The 20,227-nt window shown below is 37.7% G+C and overlaps 1 protein-coding gene across 15 annotated transcripts in view; it reads left to right on the forward strand.

Annotated features, from left to right (window-relative positions):
• SEMA5A (semaphorin 5A) overlaps window positions 1-20,227 on the forward strand; it is a 332,072-nt gene that overhangs the window by 60,334 nt on the left and 251,511 nt on the right. The window contains exon 2 of one of the 15 annotated variants that reach the window (XM_040695733.2): window positions 8,598-8,730. The exons of the other annotated variants lie outside the window; for them this stretch is intronic. The gene's annotated coding sequence lies outside the window, so the exon portion shown is untranslated. The remainder of the gene's footprint in view (window positions 1-8,597; window positions 8,731-20,227) is intronic. 15 annotated transcript variants of the gene reach the window in all.

A 20,227-nucleotide genomic window follows, 5' to 3' on the forward strand; every position in this document is an offset into this window, starting at 1 on the left:
GTGTTTTTTTACTGAATTATTAATGTTATATCACCCTCCAAATCAGTAGCAGTTAATGATTGATTTGCCTGAGGCTATTAATATTTTCCAATCAGTAGTAAATTGCTGCAATGACTTCTTTTGCAAACTTGTAGCTTACATTATCTGTTCACTTGGTAAAATGGTGTTCATTAAGAAAGCACTGAAGCATGGATCCTGAGTACAGTTGAATTTCAGCTGGTTTTAATTTTTGCTTCTCTCCTGAAGAGGGGAAATACTTTATTCTTTTTGTATGAATGATTATGAAGAACATTTCTGGATGGGGTAAACAAAAAGAAGGAAGTACTTTTTGAGAACTGCTTGGCACAGGTGGGATTAAAAAGCAGATAAGCATACTGACAGTATTTGGAACCTTTGTTGTGAAGGGGAGCATTATATAAGGGTGACACAGCAGTGTAACAGGCTGCCCAGAGAGCTTCCAGCCACCTAGAATACTGCATTCTACAGTTGTTTTTAACTATTGCTGTATACATTGATCTAACTGTAAGGTTTTGGCCATTGCAAGGCTACATTCACCTGCCAAAGTGATTTCCAAGTTACTGCAGTTAGAAATTTGAATTTCTTATGATTCCACTCTAATATATTCTCATCCTGACATTAAAGGTAAGAAGAAGTCTTCAAACGAATGCAGTAATACAGTGTGTCTGTGATTTTTAATAGCCAAATCTTGGTGTCCATGTATAGAAATTCTGTTGATATGGACCCCACAGAACATATTTTATCACCATGAGAAGCTGGATAATGGATGAAGCCTGCAGTATAGTAGGTGTTTGTACGAACATTCATGTTGCTGTGCCCGTACATCAAGGCTGTTGATGAGAAGATGTATCCTCCCTGAAGAACAACAGGATGCTCAGCGTCAGTAATAAGTTCTGGCCGTCTGGCACCTAGCATAGGAAAAAAAAAAACAAACAAAACTTTGTTGTAACTTGATCCTTTGAAATAAGGTAGCGGGCTTTTTTAAAAGAAATAATGAGAGTGAAATAATTGGCATTATAAATTAGTCATAGCAGCAGTACCATTGACACTCGTGAATCAAAAATTTCAAATTCAAACAAGTAGTAATGGCACACTGCCTGTACAAATTAACCTGGTCAACTTCTTTGCAATTTGTGATCTTTTTATGTGGATATGCAGTTGATAATGGTTTTAATATCCATTTTGTGTAATATTTGGGCTTACATTTTTGGGAAGAATTTCTATCCTAAGATCATATTTACAGTGAGACTGTAACTGTATAGATTTTATTGTGTTATGTATACTTCTTTGGGTTTATTGCCTACCATTAAATACATAGCAATTTGCATTTACTTATTTATTTTGACTAATAATATTACAACCAGAAAGTTCCAGTATTATGACCAGCGCTGCAGAAATCCAGCCTTCTTCCTGCAGCAAACTAAGATTCATAAATAAATCTAGTCAATTATTCTGCACTGAAACTTTTCAGAACTTTGTACTGATGTTTTTGTAAGTATACCCCAAAGTCTAGTATTTTCTGCTCTGGAGACATTGCCTAATCTTGTGAAACACTTCCAAACGCCAGACTCAGAATTTAAATAGAAAGTCAGGATTTCCTTATTGTGGCCATTGGCATGGCAGCCCTATTGGGTCCATCTTGCTGTTGGTTTTCCTCTGTAATTCATTAGCTGACACTTGGCCATGCCCTGCTGGCTGCTGTGGTGAGACAATCCAAGGAGGAGGACTTGGTGTGTATTTCATTTTGAGATTTTCTGAAAAATTTTCTCAACCACTTTTCCTCCTCCCAGTACCAAACAAATCACATTTATCCTATGAACCGATTCTTGAAATAGCAGTTCTTTAGTGCTTGGCAGGCACAACTGTTTCCACCTGTATAAAATGGCAACAATGCAAAAATTTGCCTTGTGTTCATTGTTTGTATGAGTTTATGTGCAGGTAGTCACAATATTTCTCCACTCACTGTGTTAGGCACTCTATACTATAGACTGTGCCACGTAACTTTTAAATATTTTATTCTCAGCGTGGAGGAAATTACAAAGTTTATATCAGAGCCATGGCTTGAGGTTGCATGTGGCTGCCATCTAGGAGTCAAAGCCCTTCCTGTCAGATTTTCTGGAAAGTGTGGCTTTTTTCATTTTTCCCCCAAGTGTCCTCACATCTTGCCCTACTGAAGACGACACAAAGGATACTGTATGTAGCAATTGTACATTATTGGTGCCAATTAGCTGTATCTGGATTTTTCTCTGATCTTATTGAATATGAGCTATATCTCACTAAAGATCTTTCTGAATGCTTCTTTTTGGAATTGGGCTATCAGTACTAAAAAGTACCATAAGTGATGTTCCCCAGGCATTGGTACTGGAACCTGTCCTGTTCAGTATCTTTACTGATGACCTGGATGAGGGCACTGAGTGCACCCTCAGTAAGTTTGCAAATGACACCAAGTTGGGAGGAAGTGCCAATCTGCCTGGGGGTAGGAAGGCCATACAGAGGGATCTGAACAGGCTGGATAACTGGGCTGCAGCCACTGGGATGAAGTTCAGCAAGACGAAATGCTGGGTTCTGCACTATGGCCAAAACAACCCCAGGCAATTATACAAGCTTAGGGCAGAGTGGCTGGAAGACTGTGTGGAAGAAATGGATCTCGGGCTGTTGGTCAGTGCTCAACTGAATATGAGCCAGCAGTGTGCCCAAGTGACCAAGAATGCCAATGGCATTCTGGCTTGTGTCAGAAATAGTGTGGCCAGCAGGAGCAGAGAAGTGATCTTCACTCTGTACTCAGCACTGGTGAGGCTGCACCTCGAGTACTGTGTTCAGTTTTGGGACCCTCACTGAAAGAAAGACATCGAGGCCCTGGAGTGTGTTCAGAGAAGGGCAACAAAACTGGTGAGGGATCTGGAGCACAAGTCTTATGAGGAGCAGCTGATGGAACTGGTATTGTTTAGTCTGAAGAAGAGGAGTCTGAGGGGAGACCTTATTGCTTTCTACAACTACCTGTAGGGAGGTTATGGTGAGGCAGGGTTCAGCCTCTTCCATGTAACTAGCAAGAGGACTAGAGAGAATGGCCTCAAGTTGCACCAGGGGAGATTCAGGTTGGATGTTAAATAGGAAATATTTCTTCTCTGAAAGAGTGGTTACATGCTAGAATAGGCTGCACAGGGAGGTGGTGAAGTCACTGTCCATTGAAGTGTTCAAGAAACATTTAGATGTTGTACTTAGGGACATGGCTTAGTGGGGAAATATGAGTGGTATGTGGACAGTTGGACTGGATGATCTTGAAGGTCTTTTCCAACCTTAGTGATTCTGTGATTCTATGATTCTATGCAAACACCCTCTTGTCCAGACCAGGATGCTTCTCGCCTACCAAACTGCAAGTTAGGAGCACTGAATGCAAATCAAATCTATTGACTTAGTTCAGTGATGTGCAGATGCCTTTCCTGTTATTCTGCCAAACTGCCTGCAAATCTAACCTTTTGGCGTGGTGGCACTGTGCTCTGGAATCCTAGAGAAATAGATCAGCTCCCAGGCCAGGTCGGTGTTGATTTTTTTGTTTGTTTATTTTTCTTTGAGACTTCTTTGGATCTGTGTTGGAACTGAGGATACCTCCAAAGACCTGAGTATTTGTGAGTACAGAGAAATGTGACAGAGGAACCAGAAGATTGTAGATACTTATCAGGGTTAAAATCTGATTTTAAACTTCTAATAATAAGTCAGATGAAGTGATTTTAAAACAGTGCTTTTAAAAACAAGCTGTATTTTTTCCTTCAACTTTTAAATCCACTTCAACTGTCAGGTCCTACTCTGGCCAAAACCGGATGAAATTAGTTTTCCTAACCACTATTTCAGTACTGGCAGAAGTTCATTTGCTGGCATATGCTATGTTGTCCCTGCTTGAAATGTTAACCTACTAAGGCACTGACAGCATGGATTACTTTAAATTCTGTACATGCCTGTGAATTGCTGATTTAGCTATTATATGGTTTCCTAATATAAAAATGAACTTGTAACTTTTCTCTATCTTTCTTTTTGGGAAACAGATGTTTTGAATAATTACATTCAGTAGTATTTTTTCATTTTTTTTTCTTCAGTGACATTTGCCTGCTTAGTGAGATGAAATGTGCTACAGGTTTCTGCTTTGAAAAGGTGATTTTTTATGTTAAGTAATTGGCTGATTAACATTTTTTATGATTCTCATCATGCTTTTTATTGTTGTCAAATAATAAATAAATTTTTTGAAAGTACAGAAAATGGCTCGGAAATAGTGATTTTGAGAGTGAGAAACAATCACCCTATCCCATTGCTGAAGACCTACTTCAGGCTTATTTTCTGACACTGACTTCAGTCAGGAGCAAGTACTCAGCTGATTACACTTAGACCTAATACAGGGTGTTGTTAGTACATCACTAACACTTTGATAGTTTCCAAGATTTGTCAGCTGGAAATCACGAGACAGATGAAAGTAGTTTATTGCTATTTGGTGATAATTGTTTTTTACATCCTTGCTTCTTTCTAGCTTTAACAGCATGTAGTTAATGCTGTATGTATATCTTTTAAGTTATGTGGTCCTCAGTGACATGCAATGTTTTTTTCTAACTTATCTTAGTTTTTTGGTTTTTTTTTTTCTGAAATTTCGGTTCGGAAGAAAGGTGTTTGCTCTGATAGAGCGTTAAGAATATAGAGTCCAATTAAAGGATTCTGTAACTGGTGTATTTTAGACTAATTACACAATGCCTTCATAACAGTAAAGCTCAAAGGGGAATAATGCTGTGAAGCTGATTATCATAAAAACTTAAAAGCTTAATGAAGAATTATGGAAGGTGAGAATTAATGAAACTAGTGTAATCCATTGTTCTTTATCCTTGTTATTCAATGAAAACTCAGAAAAAATAAATGTTATGTTTACAGTGAATTTCTGTAAACTCAGCTTTAACTGGCTGAGTCACATTTTCAGATTAATATTAGAGCTTGTACCCTTTCTAGAGTAAAAGGGATGCTTGTGTGAGAACTCAGCTAGAGAAGCATCAACTTGTCTATTGTGTGCAGACCACTGTGATATCAGTGAATGTGAACACAAGGGTGAGCCAAGTTTGTTTTAAATTTGCTTTGATGCTTGGAAAATAAAGATGTTGGAGGATCAGGAGAATGTAGGATGATGAATATCTTATGGCTGTGAAAAGTTACAACCTAAAAAACACTAAAATGAAGCCTGTTGGGTTTCTAAAGCAGTTGGTATCTGTTTAACATAGGAAACAGAAGAAAAATAACACTTAGGAAAGTTTTATGAGCTCTAGCACCAGGAGTACTGGTAAGAAGTAGATTCTGTGAAATACTAAGATCGTCATTTTGGAATAGTCTAGCTGTGAGCCTATAAGACTAACTCTAGAAAATACTCATGCAAAGCTTGTTAATTTCATGAACATTACAGATCAATTTCAATTATAATTAAATGTTACTGTTTAATTTGCTTTTCAGAATGATCTGATCTGAAGTCAACCTTGGATTGTCTGGCACTGTAGTAGTTGTCAAATCCTGAAGTGTTTTGATGAATTATGGAATTGGGGAAAAAAAAAAAAGGCATTGACCCCTAAAAAAAGGAAATGAACTTTGTTTTGTTATGGTAAGTCAGGGTACTAGTGTCAAGGTGCTATATCAATATGTCTGGAACTGCAAGTGATATATGATGATTAGCCCTGTGAGAATGTCAGTGGTTTATGGGCTGATTTTGCCTGGTTCCATGACTGACGGGGTGGAGGGACCCACAGATCCATACCCCTGGAAAAGGGGATAAGGGAAAATGGGTAGAGAGATGGGCCCCCTAAAATAGCAGCAGCAACGATCTGAGGAGAAACAAACTAATTTACTAAATAAGATATTGGAATGCAAGATAATACAGTATAATACAATATAATTAGAATTGGAGCTAATAAATCAAATGAAATAAGAGAAAGTATCTGAAAATCAAAGGCCTTACTCTAATGCTGAGGCAGGATGAGCAGCAGGGAGGAGAGCCCAGTCTCACGACCTTGCCACAGGCTTTATCTGAATGCAGAGTCCTCTGGAGTATGTAGTTCTTCTTCTCTTCTGGGACAGGTGCCTGGACCTGGAGCATTAACTCTTTAACTCTCAGTGCACCACATGATGTTATGATGTAGAATACTGATAACCAAAAATCATAAAACCGTGACAGAGAAATAACTGATCTTATTTTCCCTATAACTTGTATGTGGGTTCTAAATGTTGTCACATTTGAGGACTAGTTCTTTCCGTGGTGTTATTCATACCACAGGAGTGGAGGTTTCTATAAAGTGGGATTTCCTTTGCTAATGTGATCTGTTATTGCAGACTTGACCGTGCATTCTGAAGACACTTGTATTCTTTCTTGGCTATTTGCTTTTCTCTTCTTCTGGACCCAAGTCCACAATTATCCTATTAGAAGAATTGAGGAAACTGATATTTTTGACTGACAAGTAGTAGTAGTAGCAGTAAAAGCATCATGCTGTTGTCGTGGACACTTAGTAATGGATGTAAATAGCAGTTTATAATACTAAAGCTAGTGCTCTGCATTTTATAAGCATTAATAAATATTCATGGTTTGTGTTAAATGAAAAGGAAAAATGTGAAGCTTTGTATTTTAAAATAGTTCTGGATCAGAAGAAGTTTTCTAAGGGTACCGTTCTGATTAAATGATGATGATCACAGAATCAAAGGGTATCCCGAGTTAGAAAGGACTCAGAAGGATCATTGAGTCCAATTTCCAGCTCCACACTGGATGATCCAAAATACAGACGGTATGTCTGAGAGCACTGTCATCCAGTAATGAATGCTGAAACCATAGATTCTTACTTGACTTCATTCTGGTCCCAATATCAATTTATTTCAGTGAATTTCATTAAATAAATAAATAAAAAACAACAGCAAAACAAACAACTGTATATGTAAGGAATTAAAGGTACGATATACTTGCACTGAGTTAGTCACGGGATGCTTCTTTGTGTCAGAAGTGAAGATACCTGTCCCTTTTCATGAAACCAAAATCTGAGTATGTAGTTACTTATGGTGAGACAGATTTTTATAAGTGGAAATAGAAATAGACATTCAGCTCAGCAAGTTTGTGTTTTCTGTAATTACACAAATTGTAAGGTATTGCTCACTTTGGCTCTGTGCCTTGTAAAGGCATGCCTGTTGTTCCTGTTCTCCATAATGCAAATCAAGATGGGGGCAGTTCAGTAGATCTCCAAGGTGGCAGAATGCCAGCTTCATAGAGGAAAATGTTTCATGTAAATGATGAGCAGAATGCTTTTCTCTCTCTCTCTTTTTTTTTTTTTTTTTTTTTTTAATATAAACTTGGATAAGTTTAATGCATAGGAAATGCAAGTTGTTTCCATGTAATATCTTCTCTTTTGTAACCTTTCAAGTAGCCATTGTACTGGAAACTTTGCTGTGCTAGCATATAGTAAAGCAATCCCAATGTGATGCTTGTTTCTATCTGTCTGCTACACAGTTAGAGTAGCAAACCATCTGTGACTTCTTGTGTGAGATGATAACACAGCACCTTAAAAAGTACTGGAGGAGTATGTGCAGATATATCTTAGCTTAAAAGCAGAAATGTAGTAGAATGTATAATAAGTTATGAAGATGCTGTCTTAGAAAGAAAAAAATAAATTGAAACTGGAAATGTCATGGGATATATTCTCATAAGCATTAATCTAATACATATCTAACATACATATATATTTTTTAAGGCACCTGAAGGCAGAGACAAACTCTTTTTTGCAGTATGTTAACATAGTTTATATGGTATCTCAAATGTTTTATTTGTTTATTTTTCTTTGTTGTCTCTGTAGTGTGAGGTATATTGTATGTTTTGAATATGTAACAAATATATGGATGTTGATATAAAATCTGTTTCACTGTGTGGGCAGAGTTAGGAGGGAAGCTAATAAAGAGAAGCAGTGAGCCAAAAACCATTACTTGGTTCTTCAAGGGAAAGATTTAGGTGAAGGAAGTCTCCTACTCCTCTCTTACTGCCTTAGCAAAAAGGTGTATGTGGTTGAATAGAGACACCAGACTATATTTTTATGGAAAAAATATATGATTTCTCGAACAGTCATGCAAACTTTGAAGCCTTGCTGTGTTGCTTTGATTCTTTGTTTCATGGTACTTAGAGGGATTATGCTGTGAGGACTTCCTGACATGCATGTATGGGGAGTCAGGCACCTGTGCTGGACCTTGTGCAGGCTGCATGCTGGCTCTGGGATCTGCCTGTGGAGAAGGTCTGTCCCTAATGGCTGCCCCTGCCTGGGGTTGGCCCTTCCACAGTTGCTGGGCCTTGTCCTCACCTCCATTTCTTTGTCAAACATGGGGTAGCAGCCATGGGTGATGGGTTGATGGTTTGACTAGATGATCTGATTGTACAAGACTACTGTATTGATCACATTGCCTCCAGCTTCATGCTGGGACCTGCTATTACTTAATATTACATTAGATAGAATATCATAATGAGCTTATTGAAATCAATGCGATGACTGAAGTATTGAGAGCTGAATACAGACGTGAATGTTTTTGTGAAATTTTAGAAAGCATTGGGGACATGGATGAAGATGTTTCTTCAGTGAGTACTTAATATGGAACCACATCATTTTCATTATGATCGAGATGGTCTTTAATTACTGTGATGTAATAACAGCAGCATGAATAGGAAATAACAAGGTAAATCTTGTTTCTTGCTTAGAGACATTTTTGATTTATATTGAAAAGAAAAATATGTTCTTCATATGAAGAACTTTCTTAAATCTCTTCATCTCCTATTGCTTGTTGTGATATTTTCCCTTTTCAAAGATTTAGGCTAACCTACTGTGGATTTTAATGTAGGAGGACGTGCTCTGGCAAGTGTGCAAAGCCATGATATTTCTTTTTATCCTGTTAATTTTGTTGTGTTTTCTTGCCATATGCAAATTAAGTCTTAAGCAGTTAGTACAGCTTTTAATCTGCATTCCAACAATATATTTATGATTTTTTTTTAAACTAATCTTTTTATCTTCATCAACTTAATTTCTTCAGAGATAATCTATTGTTTTTGTTTCTATTAAGGAATATTGAGTTTTCTCTCCAGCATTTCCTGGGTTACATGCTGATAGCTGAGGTCAGCCTGCCATTTTCTAGTGGCTCTCATTCTGATATACACCACTTGCATCCGATCACTTACATATATGGGCTGCTTACCTCTCATTTCATTGCTTTGAAATTTACCCATTACCCAGAAAATTGTTCATTTTCTGTTTGAATAGGCTCACTATAAATACTGTATGGAGATTTTTATGAAGAGTATTTTATTATTGAATATTTCACTTTGAAAAGTTAATTATTGTATGCAGTGGTTTCCGATTTTCATTTTTGTGCCTTCTAAGTGTAGGACAAAAAAGGCATCTTTAATATTGAGGACCTGTAATAGAATCTAACTGTTCTGCATCAAGGAGATCTGAAACAGGGCAAAATGTTTCTGTCTTAACCAATGGATAATCAGTGGCAGCACCCAGGAATGATGGAGCAACTTTGTCTTTTGTTTTAAATATTGGTGCTTGTGCTGCTTTTTTGTTTGTTTGTTTTTTTTTGTTTTGTTTTTTGTTTTTTGTTTTTTAAGGCTTCAGTGAAATAGTGTGGGAGGGAGAGGAATACAGTGTAGGGGTTTGTGGGTGCTGACATGCAGCATCTCTGAACAGCAACTGAGTGGGAGGAAGGTCTGGTGATAAGTTAGTTTGCTGCAAATGAAGCTGGGAGGTAAAGCTGGCAATTGTTTTGGGAAGAAAATAGTCACATAGACCTTGGAACATCAGGGGGTGATTATTCATTTATTTGCTTAAGCACACTTGAAACCTTCAGGAGAAGTATGGAGGTGGTGTCAAAAAAAAAGATGTATTAGGCTTGTTCACAGCCGTGTGTGAATTGATATGAGCAAGTTATATCTACCTGTTTTAAGGTCAGTGAGGGGTGTTGCAGTAATTTCACTTGAAGTTTCCCATTTTAAGCATGTTTTTGTGTGGATGGATATGAAGTAACAGGCTTTAAAAAAAAGTGTGTAGATAAAAGGATACACGGGATAAAAGGTCTTGAGTTTTGGCTGCTTTCCCACTACTTGGGCATGAGAGAACGCCCACAGGTAGCGTTCCTTGCACAGATGTCTGTCCAGGGCTTTAATCTGCAGGAGCCTACAGCAAGTTAAAGCAGTGAGCGACCTTGACAGCTGCCCTGACTTAGGGAAGCAAGTTGCTTATTATTCTCACCTGTTGCGGTGAGGTAGTGGAGAAGGAAGGGGAAAGGATACTTACAGAACTGGCTGCTGAGGTAAGAAGTTATAACTGAATTCTGAATGTGGAGAATCCTTTTAAGTTAAAAGCAAACAAAATACACCCCCCTCCCCCCAAAAAAAGAAAAGATAGAAATAATTCTAGGACTATTAGACAACTATGTCTGCAGGAATTATAGAGCTCTAGGAAATTGGTTTCTATTCTCATGAAATTTTTTCCAAGAAGTAAAAGGCTAATGAAAGGCTAAAGAAGACTTGGGGTAAAATTTTCAACACTTTCGATGTGGTTTTAACTATGAGGTTTTGTGATTTATTAGTAATAACATTTATACACCTTTTTCACATTGCTTTTAAGAACCTTTGCTGTATGCCAAACAAACAAACAAAAAAAAGTGAGTGAAAAGTTTTGTTATAATCTGCATGAAGAGAAAAATAAACCTTCTTAAACTGGGTGTTCTGTCTTACTTTTCAAGATAAGTTTTTGGCTTGGTTCCAGCACCCTTCTGCTTGTCCTTCTCCATCTGGTGGACTGTTTCAAACTGTGGCCAGGGCTCAGGGAAGGTCTTTAACTATCAAGCAGTTGCTATTTTCTGCTACTTTGCTGGAGAGCTTAGCTTTTTCAAAACCCAAATTGAAAAGCTTATGTTTATATTGGGAAAAGAACAGCTTCTGTTGCAGCTGCTATAATAATATACTGAGGGCTGCAACTGATTTAAAATAAGGGTTCATAAGGTGCAAATAGGTTTTACTTTGAACAGTTTCTGGGTGTAAATGATGTACTTCAAGCGCATCAAACTCAGGAAGCTTTCTCATCATCATGTAGTTGAATGGTGTAACGTGTGCTAAATCCCTCCCTAAAAGAATTCCTGAGTGTCATTGCTGGCATTCTCCCTAGTACTGTCCTTGCTCTGCGTGGACTGTCTGAGAACTACAAGCTGGGGACATTGTGTACATTGAATATAGAGCTCTTGCTGGTCCTTGTCATTACACTGTTGTTTATCACATTTTTTGATGCAACAGCTGCTTTTTGTAATCGGATCTCAGTAAACTGTAATTTGTGTCTGGCACAGTGAGAATGGATTAGTTTAAATATCTTGATGGTGATGTGATTAATCCCATGAGATAATTCCTAATACTTTATCATTCTTGTAGATTTAATTTTTTTTTTTTTTTTGGAGAAGGATTTTTTGTGCTTTGTACAGAGATTGTGGCCCTCTCTGTGCCTCTCTACAATACTTCCTTCTTGCAATTAGTAGAAAGTGTTATCTGTTCTGGTTAACACCTTGCATGCTGTTCCTTTTTGTTGCTGCTGATTCTGTTGTCCCTCTGCTCTTATCTTCAATTTGCAGATTGCTGTGAGTTACGGCTGCTGCTTTTATGTTTTTCCATTCTTGTATGAAGATAGGTTGTTTATCGATGGCAGTGTTAATAGTGGGTTGTGTGGCATTCAGTCCTGCATAAATAATGGACCGTGATTTGCTCAGTTGAGGAACACAAGCTCCAGAAAAGGCAGCTGTCCTGCAAGATGACTTTGTGTCTTGGCATGTCAGGCTTTTGAGCTTCTGAAGGGCAGCATCCTCACTGAATCCTAGGCAAGGATGTCACATGTCTCTGAGACATCTATCTGTGGCAGAAGCCTGGGCATTAATGCAAAGTAGGTCCCTGTTCTTCAGAAAGCTAAGGTTCTCTAACATTTTGCCTTTGTTTGTTATTTTAATGCATATTGTGGCCTTTTAAATTAGAATAAACTTCTGTTGGAGGATACTCACTTCGCCTTCCAAAGTGTGAGAGATGATGTATTTAAGAGGAATTTCAGAGTTACTGAGATATTTGAAGTTTAATTTGACCTACCTTGCTATTCAGAGAAGTGTTTGAGAACTCCAGGGGACAGCTTATGTTTGTTTTTGTTATTCTTTGAAATCAGATCTTAAAATGATGCCCCAAGATAAAGAGCAAATTATTGCATTATTAAAATTAGGTCATTAAAAGACTGCAATAAGATGTTGAAAAGCCTTTTAAGATTGTGCCATGAATCAAGTTTTTGCTAGAATAATTTTGTTTAGAAGGTGATTTACTGTGAATGATTATGCATTAAACTTCAGAGATGCTGATTTGCTGGTTTTTTTTTGTCATATGCCTGAAGTTCAAAAATTCTGATGCTTATAATGCATTTCACAGTAGAATCATTCTTGCAGTGAATCCTTGAGCATAGGTGTTTGTAGATTGGCTGATTGTCTGTTGTAGGAGAACATCCAGTATTTCAATAAAGATTAAGGATTTTGCAACTTGGGCAGCATTTTTGAAGATCAAGTATAATTATTGCCTTGTAAACAACTTACCTATATCTTCAGGTAAGTCAATCTTGGTTATGTATGGAAAGCTCATTTCAGTGGGTAGGTAAGGAATGGAAATAATGTAATTTGTCTGAACAGTGCAAGATATCAAAATCCCTCCAAAGCAGTTCTTATGCAACAGGTAGTTCCCCCCATTCCTCATGTTGCGTTTATTTCAGAGCGCGTTATTGCATTACTGCTATACAAATAGAGCTTTTTCATGAAACAGATGATTTTAAAATAGGACTCTCTGAGAAAAAGGACCGAGCAGATAAATGTTTTTCTGCTGTAGGATGAAATTATTGGAAATGTTGGATTAATTAAATCCACTTCTCTCTTTGCCTCTCCTAGTCTTTTAGGGGCTAACTTCACCTGCAGCATAGCACCAAGTATCTGGTTGACAGTGGTTCTTATAAGATAGAGATCTGGTTTCCTCATTAGTCCTTTGGGGATAATTATAAGTATTGAAAGGCTGAAGCTGGACTTGAATGAATTCCAGGCTTGCTTGTTGGTGTTTTTTTTTTTTTACTTCTATTTTGTGGAGAGCAGCAGGAGTGCTGATAGTGACTTGAATGAAATTTTTACCATGGTTGCAACTTTCCAGCTTTTGTTTCTTAACATCCAGCTCTGGTATCCTTAACCGTCTTTTTTTTTCCTCTACGGAAGTGGACTGCACATCAGAAATAATGTCTGTAAAAATAAACTGAAAGAAAACAAATGTCTCTCCTTGGTTTTTCTGGTGCAAATGAAGGTGGTCATCCTTCTGAGGCAGTATCTATAGAGTACATTCTAAAAATGGAGGAATTGTTATGCTGTTATTCTGACTTTTTCCATCTTTTCTTTAAAACTTTATCAGACAAAGACAATCAGAAGAGTATTAATAGAGCTCTGATGTAATCTGTTGGGCAGAAAAAAGGTTAATGACCAAGTCTAACACATTTGGCCATGTTAAGTGGACAACTAATGTAGGTTTTTATTATGAATTTGTCCACTAGATTTCACCTATGCACTTTGGGGAATCAGAATAAGAGGTGCTGTTGAGCACTATTAATTGTTTTTATAGACTTTGCAGCTTACTGTTCAGATGAGGTGCTTGGAAAATAAGCTTGTTCGTTTTGCCATACTGCTGTCAAAATGCATATTTTGACATTTCTAATATTGTCACTCAGTAGGATTCTGGTCTGTGGAGAAAAGACTGCAGCTATCCTTTTCTAGCTTTCACTTATTACTGTAACTTGAGCTTTTATTGAGACAGCTCACTGAATTTACAAACTGTGAGTAAATCTCTGACCCTCTAAAAAGATAATAAATGTCTCAAATCCCAGTGATATTTTTTGTTAGAAATCTTATGAAATACTACTTTATGCAAAGAAAAAAAAATAGACAACCCATAGTGAGCATGGCTTACCCACCAAATATTTAAGTTACCAGTTGTCTGTTAATGGCTCTTACATTGTAAGGGTACTTCCTAAGATGCAGGAATAAGGCATAGATTGGGACAGCAGGAAATGGCAAGCAGCACTACTGTGCAGTTGTATGCATGTACAGATGTGTAAACAACAGTAAAATATTTCATATTAAGTCTGTCAACCTCCTACTTGACCTGTTTTACTCTTTGCATTTCAGCATTAGTTTTTATTTTCTTTAGTTAATGAATTGGAATTCATTAACTAAATCATCTTTAGTTAATGAATTGGGATTTTCTCCTCTGCCTTAATGCCTTCTTCTCAGACGGGATCTACTTCTACGTCTGAAGGCTATGCAATACTTATGTATGAAAAAGAGGCATTTTGTTAACTACCCAGTATGAAAGCAGTTGGCTCTTGCACTCTGTGAAAATGTAAGGTAGCCTGTAGACCTAATGCCAGCATATCAAGAAATGTTTACTTCTGTCCTGTATTGTTAATATTTTTTTTCTGAGATGAAAGGCTCTGCCATTTAGTGGGTTAGAAGAGAAGTTATTTCTAAGCCACTACAATGTAGCCTCTACTTTGTGTTTTGTGCCTATAAACTCCATCCTAACAGTTCTGAAATATATTGCCAGTCCATCATAGCAAGTAAATAAACAATAAAGTAAAAATAGAGTGCTTGTTTCTTTTGCCTGCTCTGTTTGTTCTCTGTGCCTGCAGAACTTTCCAGCTGTGTTTCCCAAGGTACACGAGCTGCCCGATCAACTCTTTGCTCTATATACTTTGAGACCTTAAACAGAATACATGAGATCTGTAGCACTTCTAGGGGAAAAGAGGTTCCAACAAGGGAACTGAGACATTTTTTCACGCTTTCCCAGTATTTCCCAGTAGTGATACGCAAAACAGTGTCCTTATGAGGATATTGCAGGGAATGGGGAGACACCATAACACAGGTTGGAGCTGTATAAAGAAGAACACTTTTGTGCATTCAGAGCATGATTTTGAGTGACTTAGGGGTGTGTTTGGTCTCTGAGAAACAAATTCTCTAGGTCTAATACACCTGAGGACTTTGTCTTGAATCTTGATGAAACGAACTATCCAAAGATTACTGTGCCTAGAAACGTGTAGATACTGAATACAGACAAAGCAAAAGGCATCTTGGGTTGCTGGTGTTTGTTTGTTTGTTTGTCTTTGTTTTTTAATGTTTTGGCTTTATTTTGATTGGTGACAAAGGCTAACAGTAACAGACACACTCGTTATGGTTTTCTTTCCATCCCTGAGAAAGGAATGGGGCATAAAAAAGAAAGAGAACATGAAGGAGGGGAAAAAGAGAACATATGCCAACATAAATGTTGATGTTGTCTTGTTGAGAAGGGAAGATTTTTCTGTTAACACCACAGTACAATTCAGAGACTAGTTCAGACAAGTGCATAGTTTTAAGACAAGACAGAGCAAAGCAAAGTTGTTTCTACAGCCATTGAAAACACTGCTGAGTGCCCTGGTAGGATGCTGAGGATCTCATTAAGACACTGTTGTATATTGACAAGTAACTTTTCCCCTTTGGTTAAATCCTTTAGCCTGTTTAAAGCAAGGGGAAGTGTGAGTTAGAATTCTGTTTAATCAATGTGTTCAACATAAATCTCTTGGGAAGGAAACTGTGGGACCTGCAGGATGAACAATGTTATGCTCAGGTCTGGACCATGACTGCCTGTGTGGTGCCATGATGGCAAATAAAGCGCATAGGTCCTCATTCCAAGGAAGTGGAGGTGCCATCAACAAAATGGACAGACATAGCTCTGTGTTGTGGCAAGAGGAATTTGTTAACAGGTAATTTAAAAGACATAACTTAATGTCGTGTAGCTAATCAGGTTTCTGGATGAGAGAGAATAAGAATGCAACCTTAGGAGAAGGTCTTAAGGGAGCTATGAAATCTATCCCTTGTTGTCTAAATTGTCAAATACCTGAAACATCTGATACATAAACCACTCCCTCCAAGTGAATGATGTGTCAGATGTTCCTTGTTTTTGTGAAGATGAGGGCTTTGCTATGAAACCTTTTTCTTGAGAGGATCAAAGCAAGAAAAACATGGTGGGGGAGAGAGAAAGAAAACCTCAACATGTTCTTAAAATGCAGCTGCATTTGCTTTGGGGCTACAAGCAGTATTTATACACAGATTTAGTGCACAGCACAGGTAAAGGAGAAATTTCAAGTGGACTGGGAGTTTAAACGTGCTTTCCCACTTCCTGATATTTTCATGTTTGTTAAGTTTCATCTCATCTGAGATGAATGTAAAGTACTACAGTGATTTTTAAAATGGTATGCTTTTTTTTTTTTTTTTTTTTTAACCCAATAGCTTTAATGATATTCTGTATAAGTCCCACTTTAATGTTGTTTTTCTTCTGGAATAATTTAATATACCCTTCTGTGTGGTCTAATTTTCATTTGTAGTCGCTATGTATCAATACTGCCTCCAGCACAATGCATTTGAGAGCCAAATTCATTTGTTTTGGAGAAAAGTCAAAGCTTGATGTAGAAAGTTAGAGAGTAAATTGAGATGAGGAATGGGTAAAAGCACTGACAAATGCAGTGTGGGCACCTGCTTTTGTATGCTTGATGTATGCATTCAGTCAGTGGTAAGTTTTGAATGTCATTCTTAGACAAAGCATAATTATCTCACAGATTTATCTGTGGTGTATGTTTCTTTTCTCTTTATTGCATTGTTCCAAGTTCTTCTACCTTTGAAGGAGAATGGGGATTTTGGAACATGCTAACTCTTCCAGCAGACTTATTTCTAACTCTGAAGGGAGCATCAGCCCCAGTACTGGGATTTTCATATCACAAGTCTTTTTTTTTTTTTTTTTTTTCCTCCTTGTTTGTGCTATTTATTTCCTGCACTTATTCTAGGAAAACATGAGGAACTTACTTTAGTGCAGATGTTCTGAATCAAGCAACTTTTTCTTCTTATATAGCTACAAGTGAATAGAAACTATGGAATCTGATAAGTGCCTACAGACAGGACATACATCCTGCCATCTGTTCTGCCAAGCAAGATCATCTCTGTCACAGTTTAAATTGTTGAATGCTCCTAAAGACATCTGCAATAGAAGTTGCCTGTTGATTGAGCAATTAGCAATTACTGATTTTTTTTTATATATATATTTTTTTACTATTAATTTATAAATTAACATTTAAATGGTAAGTGTTGCTTGGTGTGTTGTCAAAGGGAGTGAGAACCAATAGCAGATAAACTTAACTTTGTGTTTAAATAAACACCTTCCAGGATAAATGTTCTTAAGGATTCTGCATACTCTTCTGTGGAAATTCTTACCACCTGTTGAGTGTGAAAACCCTAGATCATCCCCAGTTCTAGCTATCAAAACCTCTTGCTCTCCGTTATGTTGAATTCTTACTATTAACAGGTATCTGAAGCAGATTTGAAGTAAGGAAGCACAGTCAGATCTAGGTATTCTTTTTCTGCTGCCTTAGATCACCATGTTATAGGAGGACATAATGAATTATGCATTTGTCACACTGCTCTGGTTGCGTGGCTTAACCTTTCCAAAGAAAGAACCCCAAAACCAAACCCCAAAATGAAGGTACTATATCACGTTCTGCAAAGAGGAAGGTACTGGGCAGAGGGCAATGAAGGGCTGTGAAAGGGTGGATGTTGGGGGCACAAACTGGAGTAAATCTGAGGTGTGCTACTGTTTTTAGCTTAAGGCACCACATAGTATAGTAGATGTTTGCTTTTAATAACTTTATGAAAAAGCAGGTGTTGTAATGAAGTTCTTGATAGTGATCCTACTTGTACATTAAACATTCCCCCTTCCTTAATTTTGTTAGCACTAAACACAAGAAAAAATAATCTGTTGAGGAGGAGCTTGAAAATTAGTGTGTGTACTCGCTGGGATGATGCCCAGGACTGAAGTGTTTACCTCTGTGTCTTTGCTTTGCCTGAGGCATTTGTAATTGCTTCAGCACTGCAAGCAGCCAGGGAGATGGGAGTGTGCATGCGTGTTGGGTGGCAAAGGGAGGGGCAGGCTGAGAGAAGAATGCCAAAGCACTGAATGCCTTCATGGCTGATGGAGGAAAACATTTGGCCCTGGGGAAGAATATTTCAGAGAAGTCTTGGAATACCTCCAGATCACAACCACCATATTCTTGCTATAGCCACCCAGAGGAGGAAAAAAAAAAAACAACAACAAGAAAAGAGAACCACAGCGTACTAACTTCTTGCTGTGGAGAGAATAGACGATCTAGGAAGCTTGCTGGGGAAAGGGGGGAGCGTCTCTGTTTGAGATTTATGGTAGCAGATGGACTGTGCTGTATTTTCTGGCTCTGATGATAGATGTTAAGTTTAGTCTTTGTCTCGTGCATGCTGAGATGATAGAAGAGAGAGCATCTATCGCTGAAGGAGAACAACCTAAGCCAAAAAAAAAAATGAGGCAGAATACAACGGCACTGTAGATTAAAAATGTGACTTCTATTGCTTATTTTTATATCATAAATGACCCCACATTTAGGGCTGGAACTGAAATTATCTAAAGCTTGTTGATATGTTCACAAAAGAACAAATTCATGGTACTTTTTCAAGATCTCTCCTCTCACTGGGAAAAGCAGACTGCGAATCCATTTCTTTCCCCTAATATGTCACTATTAAAATTAATCGACTTAACCAGGATTTAGTATGGTCTCCTTTCTTTAAAATGTATTGGATGCAATTTCTTTAAATCATTTTGGAGCACTTAAAAGTGGATAAGCCAGCTTGTGGAATAAACTGACATGCATGAAAATTGGCAGAGTTGTTAAACACTGCACATTTTAATGGTATTTTGTTGGGGTAATATTACTTCAGCTGCGCAATTATAGGAGCCTGCTGCATATTAGCAGATGCTTTCTTCATAACCTCCAGCTATATGCACTGAGTTATTTTCTTCTTCAGACTATCATCTTGGTTTTTCCTAGACCACATACATATATATATATTAATCTGTAGCAGTGTGTGCTGAAGGCAACAGTGAGTGTGATACTTTCTATGTTGTTAGGCAATCAGCATTATCAGCGTCTTCTATGTTCAGGATTAGTGTTCTCATTATTATTTGCCATCTGCGTTACCTACGTGAATCTGTTCAGTCCTGCTTCTCCAGAAGGCAGCTGGGCTCTGACCAGAGAATGAAGCTACAGAGCTTTTCTGCAGTTGTCACTGTACTCAGGAGTTCAGTGGTAATGGCAGCTATAGTTTTCACAGTATGGTTCACTGAAATATGTAAAAGTTTGCATTTTATTTAAAGAAACTAAAATATACTAAAAGTCATCTTCGTATTTTGAAATAATAAAGCAGGGACAGAGCAAAGCTGTCAAGGCTGCACTACAATTTAGTTGCTTTGCCGGGAATAAAATCCGGGTCTCACAAGCCCAAGCTTCATCCTTGGTCAACTAGCAAGTAGATGTCTCTGAATTAAGTATGGTACAAGAAATATACCAGCTGGTATCAAGCAGTACAGAAAATGTTGTTCAGAATAGCAAGTCAAAAGAAGGCATATCTTTTCCTGAGGGTTGTGAACTTCTTTTTTCTTTTTCTTTTTTTTTTTTTTAACTCTAAAAAATGGGTTTTCATTTATTTATTTATTTTTAAGCCAGTTTCAGAGAACCATAGTGAGACTTGGATTGGAGGGACCTCAAAGCCCAGCCAGCCCCAACGTCCTGCCATGGACTGAGCTGCAGCCTACCAGGTCAGGCTGCCCAGGGCCCCATCCAAGCTGGCCTTGAGCGCTTCCAGGAATGGGGCACCCACAACTCCTCTGGGCAAGATTCACTGGCTTTTTCAAGTTGTGAGATAATATGAAATATATTGTTTAATGTTTTCATATCTAAAGATGCTTGACTTCAAGCGTAAAGGATAAAGTAAGATTATTACTTTTGTTTATAAGTTTCTTCGCTTACTTGCCCTCTTTGGTGTTGGGAAAGTATCTGCATAATGGAAAAAAGTGATCAGCCATTTGGTTTTATGCAGACTAAATGCATAATTATAGGATATATCTAGTTTACTTATTTTTTTCCTAAGTTAGCATGGATACGGAGGAACTTGAAACTCGTTGAATACCATATAAGATTTGTATGCTAATATCAGCTTTGAGTGTGAGACTTATGTTAGATAATCA

The sequence above is a fragment of the Gallus gallus genome, chromosome 2 (assembly GCF_016699485.2).
Source record: "Gallus gallus isolate bGalGal1 chromosome 2, bGalGal1.mat.broiler.GRCg7b, whole genome shotgun sequence".
Taxonomy (NCBI): Eukaryota; Metazoa; Chordata; class Aves; order Galliformes; family Phasianidae; genus Gallus; species Gallus gallus.